This window comes from Rhinatrema bivittatum, chromosome 6 (genome assembly GCF_901001135.1).
Source record: "Rhinatrema bivittatum chromosome 6, aRhiBiv1.1, whole genome shotgun sequence".
Classification (NCBI taxonomy): domain Eukaryota; kingdom Metazoa; phylum Chordata; class Amphibia; order Gymnophiona; family Rhinatrematidae; genus Rhinatrema; species Rhinatrema bivittatum.
In genome coordinates, this window is record NC_042620.1 from 32,068,815 (window position 1) to 32,081,537 (window position 12,723).

At 46.4% G+C, this 12,723-nt stretch overlaps 1 protein-coding gene across 1 annotated transcript in view; it reads right to left on the reverse strand.

Annotated features, from left to right (window-relative positions):
- Positions 1–10,593, reverse strand: part of SEMA5B (semaphorin 5B) — a 750,498-nt gene extending 739,905 nt beyond the window's left edge. Inside the window, 1 exon segment of the mRNA XM_029605220.1 lies at positions 10,484–10,593. The gene's annotated coding sequence lies outside the window, so the exon portion shown is untranslated.
- Positions 10,594–12,723: the final 2,130 nt, after the last annotated feature.

Genomic DNA, 12,723 nt, shown 5'->3' on the forward strand with positions numbered 1-12,723 from the left:
AACACCGCATTAAAACCAAAACAATGAAAAACCCCTTCTCCTTCCGCTTTCCTCTCTGGATATCTGGGGATCTTGGAGCCTGGCCTGCTCCTCATGCTGAACCTTTCTTCCGGTTCAGCACCTTGCCGTGCTGGGTCACTCTTGTTGCCAGGTCTGATCCCCCTGCCTTGCACCTCTTGGCTCAGCGTCTTGCTGTGTTGATGCCGCTCCTCTTCCTATCTCACTAGGCCTTGGGGTGCTGACAGTACTCTACTTGCTAGAATACCCCTCTCTATGTTTTAGACCACTGCGGGTGCTGCTTTGCCCCCTCATGGAGTCTTTGGGTCTTCATGCCGCAGTTGGTGCTGCTTTCACCCCCCCCCCTTACATTGCCTTGGGATGTTGATGTCACTGTTGGTGTTCTTTGCCCATCTTTTGTTGCCGCTCTCAGTGCCTTACAGTGTTCATGCCACGGTGGTGCCCTTTGTTCCTCTTTTGATGCCTCGAGCTGTTCATTCCACTGTATGCTGTGTCGCCCCAATATTTGGTGCTTTAGAGAGAGTTCATGCCCCTAGTTGTGCCACTTTTCCCCTCTCACAGTAACTTGAGCTGCTCAAACCTAAAGTAAAGTAAGCAACTTTGAAGTGTCACCAAGGGTGAAATATAAATGTAAAAGTTATCATCGTCATCATGCCACTGCTGGTGCCCTTTCCCCCCTCTTTTGTTACCGTGGACTCTTCAAGCCATTCTCGGTGTCTTCGGGTGCTGTCGCCTCTGCTGTTGATGCCTGCCAGCAAGGTGCACAATACTTGAATGAAAAACCCTAAAGTTAAGAGTCAAAAATAGGATGCACTGCTTCCTCAACTGAATTTAGTTAACACGAATGAAACAGATGAGCTTCTGATCCAAACCGAACAAAAACGAAAGAAATAGGAAACCCAACCTAAAAAACCAAACTAAACCAAATTTTATTTCATGCACACCCTTATTCTTTAGGTCTCATATCTTAAAGGGCATTTCTCATTCTTGTGTCTATAGAAACAAAATGCTTACTACATAGGCTTCTTTATATTCTAAGTTTAAAATGACCAGAAAAGCTGACAGTACAAGGAAAACTGCTCTTTGCAGTAATTTACAAGTAAGAAGATATGGTGCTGCTCCCCAAGATTTATGCACACATCAGGTTGCCCTCCCTACGGGGCGGAGGGGGAGGCGATAAAGGACTCCTAAGTAAGAAGAGCCATTGCCTGAAAAGAATTCCACACCGATTACACAAATGCAGAATCAAAAGTGCCTTCCCAGGCTTGAGGAAGCCAATGCTTTGAAGAAAAAGAAAAAAAAAGAATGCCCTGCTTAATTCTTACTCTGAAGTGTTCCCCGCAATCATGCTCTGTACCCTGAGCAAAGCAACACTCATCTTGTCCAGAAATCAGTCATAATAGAGAAAGCCCTTTCAAAGCAGCAGCAGCAGCACATAAACTTCCATTCCAAAAGTGCATTATGCCTCACCTAAATGGAAAATGCAAGACCGACCATTTATGTTTCTATTCGGACAAACTAATAGGGGGATACGGCTGTATTTTTCCTTTACCTACCAGCTTTAAACATGTCTAATCCACCACAGCCTGACTGCCAGCACAAAAAATTCCAGATAAAGAGCCTAGTCGAGGTGTGACTAAATTCGTTTTAAGCGCATAGATTATTTAGCCCTGTTTATGGTCCGCTGAAGCCTTCGCTGGGTGCCCCGCGGTCCCCGTGAGCTCCCTCCTGACCAAACAGATGCAGAATGAGGGGGATAGGAGAAAGAAAAAAAAAAAAAGCGCAAAACAAAACAAAGTTTTTAGAGATTTGTGCAGAGAGAGGAACATCTTCGGACTGAAACGACTCCTCAGCGGGTACCAAAGGAAAGCATTTTCTGAGGCAAAGCAGACAGGGCGGCAGCATCTGCAGTGTGGCTGCCGCAAAGAAAGAGTTGCCATGGCCGCGTGAACGCTGGCCTGTGTGAGTGCGCCCAGCCATTTCCACTGGTCAAAGAGCTACGGGGCTTTTCAGGAAATGGGATAGGATATTTGCATCGCTCCCATTCCTGACACCGGAGCTGAATTCATTGGCCTGATCTTTGGTAACAAAGGGAATTACAAAAAAAAAAAAGAATTCCTAAATGTATTATTCAATAAGGATTTTTTTTTCTGCATGCACAGAAGGGGAGAAAACCTTTATAAAACACAGCCAGAAATGCCTGGATTTCTTTGTCTTTTACCAGATTTAACTTTTACTTTACAATCATACAATGTGCCTTTCCCTGATGGGTTTTTGTTTTTTTAATAAAAATCTGCATCTCAGAATCATGCCAGCCATGAAGATAAGTCACGATGAGGTCAGGTGTGGTGTTCCAGGATTTTGGATAGCATTTGCCATCCAGTTCCAGTATATTCCCCCTATGCAATATGGAAATTGGTTCCAGACTTCCAAGAGTGGGGCATCTCTCATACCTAGTCACCAAGCCTACCTTTTTCACCTTGGAAATGCCTTTGGTATGAGAGACATGGGCCAGCATGGGACTTAAGGAACTTTGCTCCATTTGAGGCCTAATTAAAAACTAACCTCATACAATAAGAGTTGTAATTGTTATTAACAGCCTGTTCCCTCCCCCCAGCCAGCATCCCACACATTTCCTTTCCTGTTCATAGGGAACCAGAATTAAAAATCCATGAATGCAGCCGGAGTTAAACCAGGACTGACACTACCAGGATTGCCACTGCTGTTTCTCATGTTTATAAGGACTCCAGGCTTAGCCTGTCCCTTTCAATCTACGGATCGCTAATCACCCTTTGTTTTCATCATTACTATTTACATAACAAGAAGCCAACATAAAATCCTGAAAGATTTTTTTTTTGTTTCACATTAAATAGAGGGTTTGATAAGTTGGGGCTTTTAAAATTCCTTTTGCTTCACATCTGCCCTTGAATTTAACTTGGACCAAATTGTCTCATCTGGCTGACTAATTGCCTGTGCACTCTTTAGCAGGGCAACACAATTAACGCCATGCATAAGGTTATTGCAAAGAATGAGCTTGCCAATGCGGCAAGCCAGTTTTGAAAGTAAAAGGGTCTGGTGCTTTGCACAGCAGCTGTGCCATCCATCTGACTGACTCTTCCACGCACCCTCTGCCGCGGCAGGCCAGTAATACTCCCCCTTATTAGGCACGGGAAGGAAAACTGAAATCTTTGCTAAGTCGAATGGAGTCTCTTCCGCAATGTATTGTTGCTTCTACTGCGTGTACCGAATCCATTTGCTTCTTCTGGTGTCTGTTCCAGAGCGGCTGCCCAGCTGTCCAAAGACAGGCTGCTGAAAGTAACCGCCCAGGGACGACAGTAACAGGGAGAAGCATTGGCTTTTACCTGGTGGGTTCTGGCACTACTGTATCTGGAGGGAATATTTAAACAATGAGAGCCCTATTCCACCAGGTTGTTTCTCACTTGGCATGAATTAGGACTGACAGGGAAGGGATTTACAAGCTGCAAATGGTAGAACTGGCTAATCAGATTCAAGAAGTGCTCAAGGCTTGAAATTTGGAATCGAGCCCTTATTGAAAACGGGCTCATCCAAAATATATTACATATCTATTCACACCCATACACATTATGTATTAACAGTATGATCAAACAAAGACCATTTATACCCTCAACAAGGCTCATCTTCGTGGCCCTGATACGCAAGTTTTCGTGAAACAGTTCTTAAAACTTAAAAAATAATCATAAACTTCAGAGAAAGGTATATTGCAAAGTAAAAGTTTTAAAAGTCTCTTAAAATTAGATGGGCCACAGGGCACAGTGCAAGAACTTTAAATAAGATATCCATGCATCCAGCCCCATCGAGTGGCCACTGCATCCAGAGGTGTAAAGCCAGCGTACGCTGCGCACTCTAAGTAACCATCTCTAATGCCTTCCAGGCAGGGACATAAGAACCTGCCATACTGGGTCAGACCAAGGGTCCATCAAGCCCAGCATCCTGTTTCCAACAGTGGCCAATCCAGGCCATAAGAACCTGGCAAGTACCCAAAAACTAAGTCTATTCCATGTTACCATTGCTAATGGCAGTGGCTATTCTCTAAGTGAACTTAATAGCAGGTAATGGACTTCTCCTCCAAGAACTTATCCAATCCTTTTTTAAACACAGCTATACTAACTGCACTGACCACATCCTCTGGCAACAAATTCCAGAGTTTAATTGTGCGTTTAGTAAAAAAGAACTTTCTCCGATTAGTTTTAAATGTGCCCCATGCTAACTTCATGGAGTGCCCCCTAGTCTTTCTATTATCCGAAAGAGTAAATAACCGATTCACATCTACCCGTTCTAGACCTCTCATGATTTTAAACACCTCTGTCACATCCCCCCTCAGTCGTCTCTTCTCCAAGCTGAAAAGTCCTAACCTCTTTAGTCTTTCCTCATAGGGGAGTTGCTCCATTCCCCTTATCATTTTGGTAGCCCTTCTCTGTACCTTCTCCATCGCAATTATATCTTTTTTGAGATGCGGCGACCAGAATTGTACACAGTATTCAAGGTGGGGTCTCACCATGGAGCGATACAGAGGCATTATGACATTTTCCGTTTTATTCACCATTCCCTTTCTAATAATTCCCAACATTCTGTTTGCTTTTTTGACTGCCGCAGCACACTGAACCGACGATTTCAATGTGTTATCCACTATGACACCTAGATCTCTTTCTTGGGTTGTAGCACCTAATATGGAACATTGGTTAAAGTCATGGTAGAAGTGGGTGTGAGGAATAAAAGCTCTGCCTGTCTTTACCAAGTTTATTCTGCTTTAGTGGTCATGTTTGCAAGTCACCTTCCTCTATTTACTTAAAAATACTTACTTGGTCAACTATCTCCTTGGGTAGCTTAACCGCGTTTAGGTCACAACCCTTTAAAAAAAAAAAATCACTTTCTTAAATGCCAAACGAAAAGGAGACAATTCGTGCTCTCTGGAGAAAGAGCACAGAACCAGCACAGTGACTACCCTTAGCAAGCGAAATGTTTTCTAGGTAGGGCTTTATCAATGGCTAAAAGATTTTCTTGTTGATTGTACTCTAGCATCTGCCTCTTCTGAAAGCCTTATGGAACTGAATTTATAAACAACCAACAAGACAATATTAAAATGTTTTATGTATGTAACCACCCTCCCCATCCTACCTCCCCCATAGTCCCTGTCATTGTGCAGCTCCTTAGATCCAAAACACCTTAGTGCAGCTCTGCATTTGTTCTGAAGGGAAAGGGCAGTCCTAGGCTCTTAGACTTGTAACTTGGTAGGTCTTCTCAATAATCATTCATTCAGTAATTGGTATTACAACACAAGAATCAGTTTACTGAAACAAAATACTTGAGATGTCATGACTGTATGATAGGATATACAGTGAATGCAGCTTTCAGGATGCGAATCAAAATGACATTTTTTTTTTTGAGTAAATGGTTCTAGGATTCTCCTAATTTTCACAGATAATCCTTGGTACCTGCACGCTAAGAGGTAGATTTTTAAAACCCTACGTGTGGCCAAGCCGGGAGATGTGCACATGATTCGGAAGCACGCGGGCCGCACAGAATTTATAAGGCCCATGTCTACGCACGTATCTGCCGGTATGTGCATTAAAAATGCTTTGGGGAAAAGGGGCAGGGCGGGACTGCACCATCAAATCAGTAACACGCACAAGCGTGCGCCGGGATCCCACAACCGCATAACCTGCTTCTGCTATGGACTGCGTGAAAGTAGTGCAATAAAAAAAAAAAATAGGTTAGCCAGCGGGATATTAGGGGTCAGGGCTAGTAGAATAAAAGAAAGGCATATTAGGTAGGGGCTTTAGGAAGTCCGCTCCTTTACTGGGGCGAACTGGGAGGGAACTGGGAAATAGGCCTAATGAGTCACCACGCGAACCAACTAAAATTCCCCCCTTGCGCGCTTATCGTATAAAATCGTGCATGCATGTACACACGGGTAGCTGATTTTAGAACATGCACACATAAACACATGTACGTTATAAAACTGGTGTGTCCGTGTGCGCAGGCGCGTCAGTTTGAAAGTTACCGTCCACTCCCTCCTTGCTCTGTCTTCCTTCTGACTCCTCTGTACTCCTTCTTGATTTAAAGCACCGGGTCTGTACAGTCTCCTTCAACTCCCCAGTAGGATTCATGGTATCTGACACAAGAACTGGATTGGTTCCTATAAAAAACTCCTCTTCTGACAACCTTCCACCAGCCACAAAAATACGAAATACTAGAAAAGCAAAGAGAAACGCCAGGAAGCAGAAGCACCAGCCCCCTTCCCAAACTCCTCCTTTTCCAAACGGGTCTAGAAACTACAAGGACCCGTAGTGCCTGGGTCTGCAGAACCTGCCCAACACCCAGTAACGCCCTGCTGCCCGAGCGCTCTCCACACTGCTTCTCTTTTTTTGTCTCCAAAACCTCTACGTGGGTTAAGCAAATAAAACCTCTGGAAAGCATCATTCGAGCACACCCTATGCAGGATTCCTATGAAATGGGAATCATTCCACTACTACTCCAGCCAACTGCAATATGTTCTCCCTGCGAGGCACGTGGCTTCCTAGTAGGGAACCAAAGGCTTTTACCCCGGACTGGACAAGGGTCAGTGGTAAGTTTGTAATCCCTATTTTATTCACAGCTCCAGCATGAAACTTTGGTCACGACTAGGTTTGTGCAGGACAACATAGCTATAAAAAAAAAAAAAAAGTTTTACAAATGCAAACTCTTGAAAAGTTGTGTCAGGTGCAGAGTTACCTGCAATGCTAGGACAATGTGCCCTAGAGGGCTGAAGCTCTGTCCTGCCAGATGCAGGAATGAAGAACTCGTCCACGGCAGTAACCGCCACGGGGCAGGACTGAATACTCCTCAAGCCGGTCCAAATATCTATCTTAAAGCATGAGAAACAGTTCAACAAAGCCCCCATCTCTTCAAGGATTCAGCCATTCGGGAGGCTCAAGACCTCTGCGGACAGAGGCGCATGCAGCCCACACGTCTCTTCACGGTTTTATCTTCCCAAACTCGTGATTCAAATTGCGCCAGACTTCCAACATGATCTCCACTCCCAAGGCCTTGCAAAACGCTTTCAGCAGCAAAACTGGTCAAGAACACATGCTGCTTACTTTACACTAAGGTATGGATTCAACCTGGAGGGACTTCTCGCTTGCATACTGCGAGATTAGGCTAACCTAAAGACTGAAAGCAAAAAAAACTACATCCTTGGTTATCAGAAACACTCCCACGCTCCTAATTGTTTAAAAAACAAGCAAACATGCTTTAAGATGCAGTTCATGAAGTGGTTTATTGGCACGTTTCTTTATTTTCAATTACTTCAACACATATTGGGAGAAATTTCAAAAAGTTTTGTCTGAAGTTTAGTCTGTTTCTGCTCTTATCTTGGAGGTTCATCCAAATGGCACATTATTTAGCGTTATTCATATTCCCGCAACCTTTACAGAATCAGACAAAATGAATGGAAGGGATAACGGAAATGCAGTTGCTACAGAAGTGCTCCAAGACATTTTTTGTTTCTTTTCAATTTGTTTTGTTTCTTTCTTATTATTATTTAAAATGAAAAACTGAAGCGATTTAGAAAACAAAAAAAGAAATGACAGGTAGCAAAAAGAGAACAGAAAAAGGTCGTGCCCTGTCTGAGAAGAATAGAAATGCCTCCTGGGCCCCTCCCTCCCGATTCCTAACCTCCTGGAACCTTCTTATGTTTTTATTTCTTCACAGGGAAGAAGCAATCCTCGGTCACTCCTACGCCTGCCGCCGGAGGTACGCTTAATGGTGCTGGCAGACCAAGGCTGGTGCCACCGTTCATGTCCTCTGTGCAAAAACAGCACTGGCCGCACCCAGACCAAAAAACGGCACCATTTTGGATAGAAAAAAAAAATTAACTAAAAGCACCAGCCTGTGTTTGCCAGAGCCACCGCCAAGCATATGCCACTGGGAAGGGCAAGAGCAACCAGGGAGCGCTCCTGCTCCATGAAGAAATAAAAATATGTCGAGGGCATTCACGGGGAGATCAGAGAGGAGGGCCCAGGAGGGATTTTTTTTGGTTGGCGGTGGCCCAAAACAATGTTTTAAACGAAAGCAGACAAAACTTTTTTTTTTCCCAATTTTTTAAAATTGAAACAAAATGGGAAATGTAGTTAAAATTTCCTGGTTTGTTTCAAGTGAATGCATACCCCCTAGTTGCTAACGTTTGTGAACTACTACGTTAACATTCGGCTTATGAGATGGCCACCCTACGTCCGGCTTGAAGTTTTTTTTTTAGGGGGTGGGGAATAGAGATCATAAGAGTTCTATCACAAAGGAAGGTTTCAGTGGATCTCCTGAGTTCCAGAAAAATGTAGAATAATAGCTGCTAACCAAAATACCAGCAGTATATAGCATTTGTGTTACAGCCTGCAGCTGACATCATTACATTTTGGATTTATAAACAAAAGATCTTCCATGTATTTCTGCTGCTGGTTCTCCGTCTTACATTCTGTACTCCAACTTCATTATTTTAGGACTCGCGCTAGCACCGCCTTTTTACACCGTGCACATAAGTCCAGAGCCATTTACCCGGACGGATTGGCTTGGCAGAAACCTGCCATCCACGGAGCGTAAAGCGCACCCCCAAAATGGTTTTCTCAAACCTTGCACACCTGCTGAACCCTCCCCCTTTCAGAACAAGGAGGAGCAAGGTCAGTGGGGGATTTTCTAAAGAAAAAAAAAAAACCAGTGCCCTAGACCGCCAAGCTCTTAACAGACTGTAAGGGGGGGTGGGTGGATTTTAAAAAAACTAAATAAAGAGAAAAAAATCATTTTTATCCGACATACTTGAAGGCATACCTGTCGACACATTCCAAAAGTTGAATTGAACTGTGTTATGTTACATTATAATCGGTATGACAATAAAAATGTTTGGCATCTTGTTTCTGCACGCTGACTAACAATGCTTTTACTCTTCTGGGGGGGAGGGCAAATTATCTGCCAGGCAAGCTGCCTGATACAACCCGGCAGGATACTTGTAATGCAGACTTGAGTGCTACAGGACTGCCCGCAATACGCGTGTTCCATGATATTGTTTGATGCTGCCCCCTTTCTGCCAAACAAGTCAACTGCATGATTCAAGGTAAAACTCCCCTTGACATAGCTCTGCTTTCTGCACAGGACCTACCTAGTCTGTAAAAATAAAACCATAAATAAAAAAAGGCCCTTCTCAACCCTCCCCCCCCCCCCTTCATGGATCTCCATTTAAAGACAAGTGAATTTTATGTGACTTAAAACTATGAGTAACTCGAAAAAAAAAATGAAATTACCAATGCAATAGACTGTAAGGGTTAAAAAAAAAAAAAAAAAAACAACCAACAACAAAATAAGTTTACTTCTTAACGCTCAACCTGTCAAAAACTAATTGCAAGTAGCGCTATTTAAAACACTAGACGCTTCATTTCTGGCAGACATTTACCATAGCCACAAAACGAGATTTAAAAAAAATAACCTTTTGTAAATTCGGTACTTTCTGCCGGTTCCTGCTGGGTGGGTAGGAGGGGGTGAGGGGGCCGCCACAGCCTAAAGATGCACGGACTCCGAAAGTCATGAAGCAAAAGGCGCTCTCTCCTTCCCACACCCACCCTCTAGTGCCAGGCTGCACCGGGCAGTATCCCCCATCCCCCCCGTAGGGGCCGTGCATCTTTCTGGGGACAGGGGGCGCTGACCGGGGTCGTGCAAGGGCAGGACAGTCCATTTCACAAAAGCCATCTAGGGAGGGCTGGACGGCAAACAAAACGCATACCGGGAGCCCTTTCAGGGGGGCTGGGGGATCAGCACATCTTTAGCCACGACTGACAGCGGCTTCATACAACTTTGATCTCTTTTAAAAGCAGCTTAATAAGAACGAAAGAAAGCTTCCTCCCCCTCATCCACAGAAGCAGCAGCACCACCACCACCACCACCGCAACTGCCTTCCCCGTACATGCAGTACGTTCAGCGCCGCCCAAGGTCAGGACAGAGGAAAGCGCAGGCTGCTTTCCATCCACCACGGAGGAACTGTTAAGGTGGTCCCAGCGCGGCACCCTAAGCGGCCCTGGTTAAATGTTCACCGGAGGCTTTCCCGCCTGGCATCTCTGCTCGCGCCGCTCCCCGCGCTGGGCTCCTCCACTTTCCAGCGCGAGCCCAGCGTCCCGGCTCGCGACGTTTACCAGGCGCGGAAAACCGGCCAACTGACACCCGCCCCCCCCCACCCCCTCCCTTAATGAATCTGCCACCGGCGGCGGGACGGATCCCGCTCTCCCCGTCAACTAAAGGTAGCAAAATCGAAAGGACGGAGCGCCATCACACACACACCCCCTCCCCCCTTCAAAAGCGCGAGTAGCAGCGGAGCAGAATAACGGTCATAATAACAGTACCAACTGTCACACCCTCCCCTCCCCCCCCCCAAAAAAAAAAAACCAACAACAACAACAACTGAAATCACCTCAATAGTCAGAGGGGTCAGGATCAAACTCCGTAAAAGAATCAAAGAGCGGCATTTCAAATGCAGGTTCCCCTACGCTGTCTTCGGATTGCTCTAAAAGTGGAGCTGCACGAAACACATCGGTCGCTCCCTTTTTTTTTTTTTTTTTTTTGTGTGTGGTGGTGGTGGTGGAGGGGGAGTGGGGAGAGGAGGAGGGTAAATTTAAATCCAAGACTTGCTCCGGCTTGAGGAAAGTTCCCATTCAGACAGCCTGGGAGGGCCGAGCAGGGGCTCTCTCTCTCTCTTCAGCGTTTGATCTTCACCGGGACGTGAGCTGCAAGTTAATGGGGCCGGCCAGCCCCTTCCACAAAGACAAATCTCGCTCGCACACACACACACACATTATTACCATCTGAAAACCCAATCGCTAAGAACCCCCTTCCTTCTCCTAACCTGCGAGCCACGGACACCCTGCCAGCGGCTACATATTTTTGTTTCCCCCCCCCCACTCCACCCCTCTCCCCTATCTCTGAAACGTAATATTTTTTTTTCTTGATAAGGTGGCAATAAAGGCAGAGAGAACCTGCCCCGACAGAAGAGCGATCCCTAGGAAATGCACCGCAGCCCCCATCGCCTCCGTCTCGCTGAATGAATCAAATCAGTGGCAAAAAAGCATTCCAAACCCTGCGCGATCCCTAAGCCGCCGATGTGAGAAGCGGGAGCGAACGAGCCCGGCTCCGCGCAAACAAAACCCAGAGAACTCACCCAAACCAGCGATCCGGCTCCCCCCTGCGCTGCCGCTTCTTCCCGAGGAGATCGCCGAGCCCGAGCGGAAAGTTCCTCCGAAGTTTGCAGTCCCGGGGAGGGGAGGGGGGGGGGAGGAGAGGCTCACGGGACGGGATTGCCCGGAGGGGGGGGGGGGGGCGCAGGCTGCTGCCGCCTCGGGAAGAAGAAGAAGGGACGGAAAAGCAGAGCCGCGATTCCCCGGAGCCCCCCCCCTGCTGCGCTCGGCCGGCCGGACTCCGCAGTACTGTGAGAGCGCTCCCCGTGCCCGGCAGCAGCGGCGCCTCCGATCGTGGGGGATGGGGGGGGGGGGAGAGGGAGGGGGCTGAGAGCGCCGCCAGCTCAGGGAGAACTAATCTATTTCGAGGAAGGGACCCCCCTTCCAGGCTCAGGCGCTGCCTGTCCACACGCTCCGGCGGTCACGGACAGGATCTCGCTCTCACGTACCTGCTGCGCACGGCGGCTCCCCAGCCTACTGCGGCCGGCGCGGTTTTCGGAGCCCTTCCAACTCCCGGCCTGCCTCCGTTTTATTTGCCGCTTCTAGGGACACGCGATTTCCAGGTCGCGACTGATGTAGGCTTTCTCTACACCGACACGTGTATCCCCCCCAACCCCGATTCTGCACGGTTTTCATCTAACTACAGCTATGTGCATATTGTTTGACGGATATAATATTTCTAAATATTTAATCTCAAGTGGTGCAAACATTTTTAGGAAAGAAAAGAGAGAGCTAGAAAGGGAAGGAAGGGAGATGGGAAGCAGATCCTGTACGGTTAAAAGGATGATCTTGCGGTCGTGTTTCCTTGCACCACTCCCCCGCGTGTCGCGCTGTATTTCCCCAGCACACGCGTCCACGCTTTTTAGAGCTCTCCCGCTTTGCTGAAGGGAGCAGCTTCGGCTCAAGTATTTCTTTCAAAGAAATAAGCCTATGTTGTCTCGTTTCCAAGTTTGTATTAAATGCATCGCGGAGAAAGGAACGACGAGAAGATGCTCCACTTTCCCCACTCAGAGCCTAGGTGAGGGTTTGGAGCTGTCACCCTCGGAAAGGTGAGGGAGCTCAGGCGGGTGTCAGAACCTGCAGCCTAATATCGGTGATCACTGACAGTATTTTTAGAGCACTTGATAAATAATCGCCATGCCTCCCGCGCTGCATTGCCGCTAAGAAAGTTGAATGGGGGAAAAAAAAACTTGGAACGCAGCTGCTCTAAGTATTCTGACGTCATAATCATTTTGTGATGTCAGATATGGTTGGTAAGTATGAGGACTATGAGGTAACAAGCGACTGACAAAGTCGTTTCCCTGAGATGTACCCTCTTTACAAGAAAAAAAGAAGGAAGAATCAGAAAGCATGTTAGCTATACAGTAAGGTGAATGATGTGAAAATATTTTTCATTTTTAAAGTATTCCTTGAGGGCCTGATGTACTATATTCTGTGTTATGGAAAAAGCTTATTATAGAAGCAGATTATAGAATAAAGA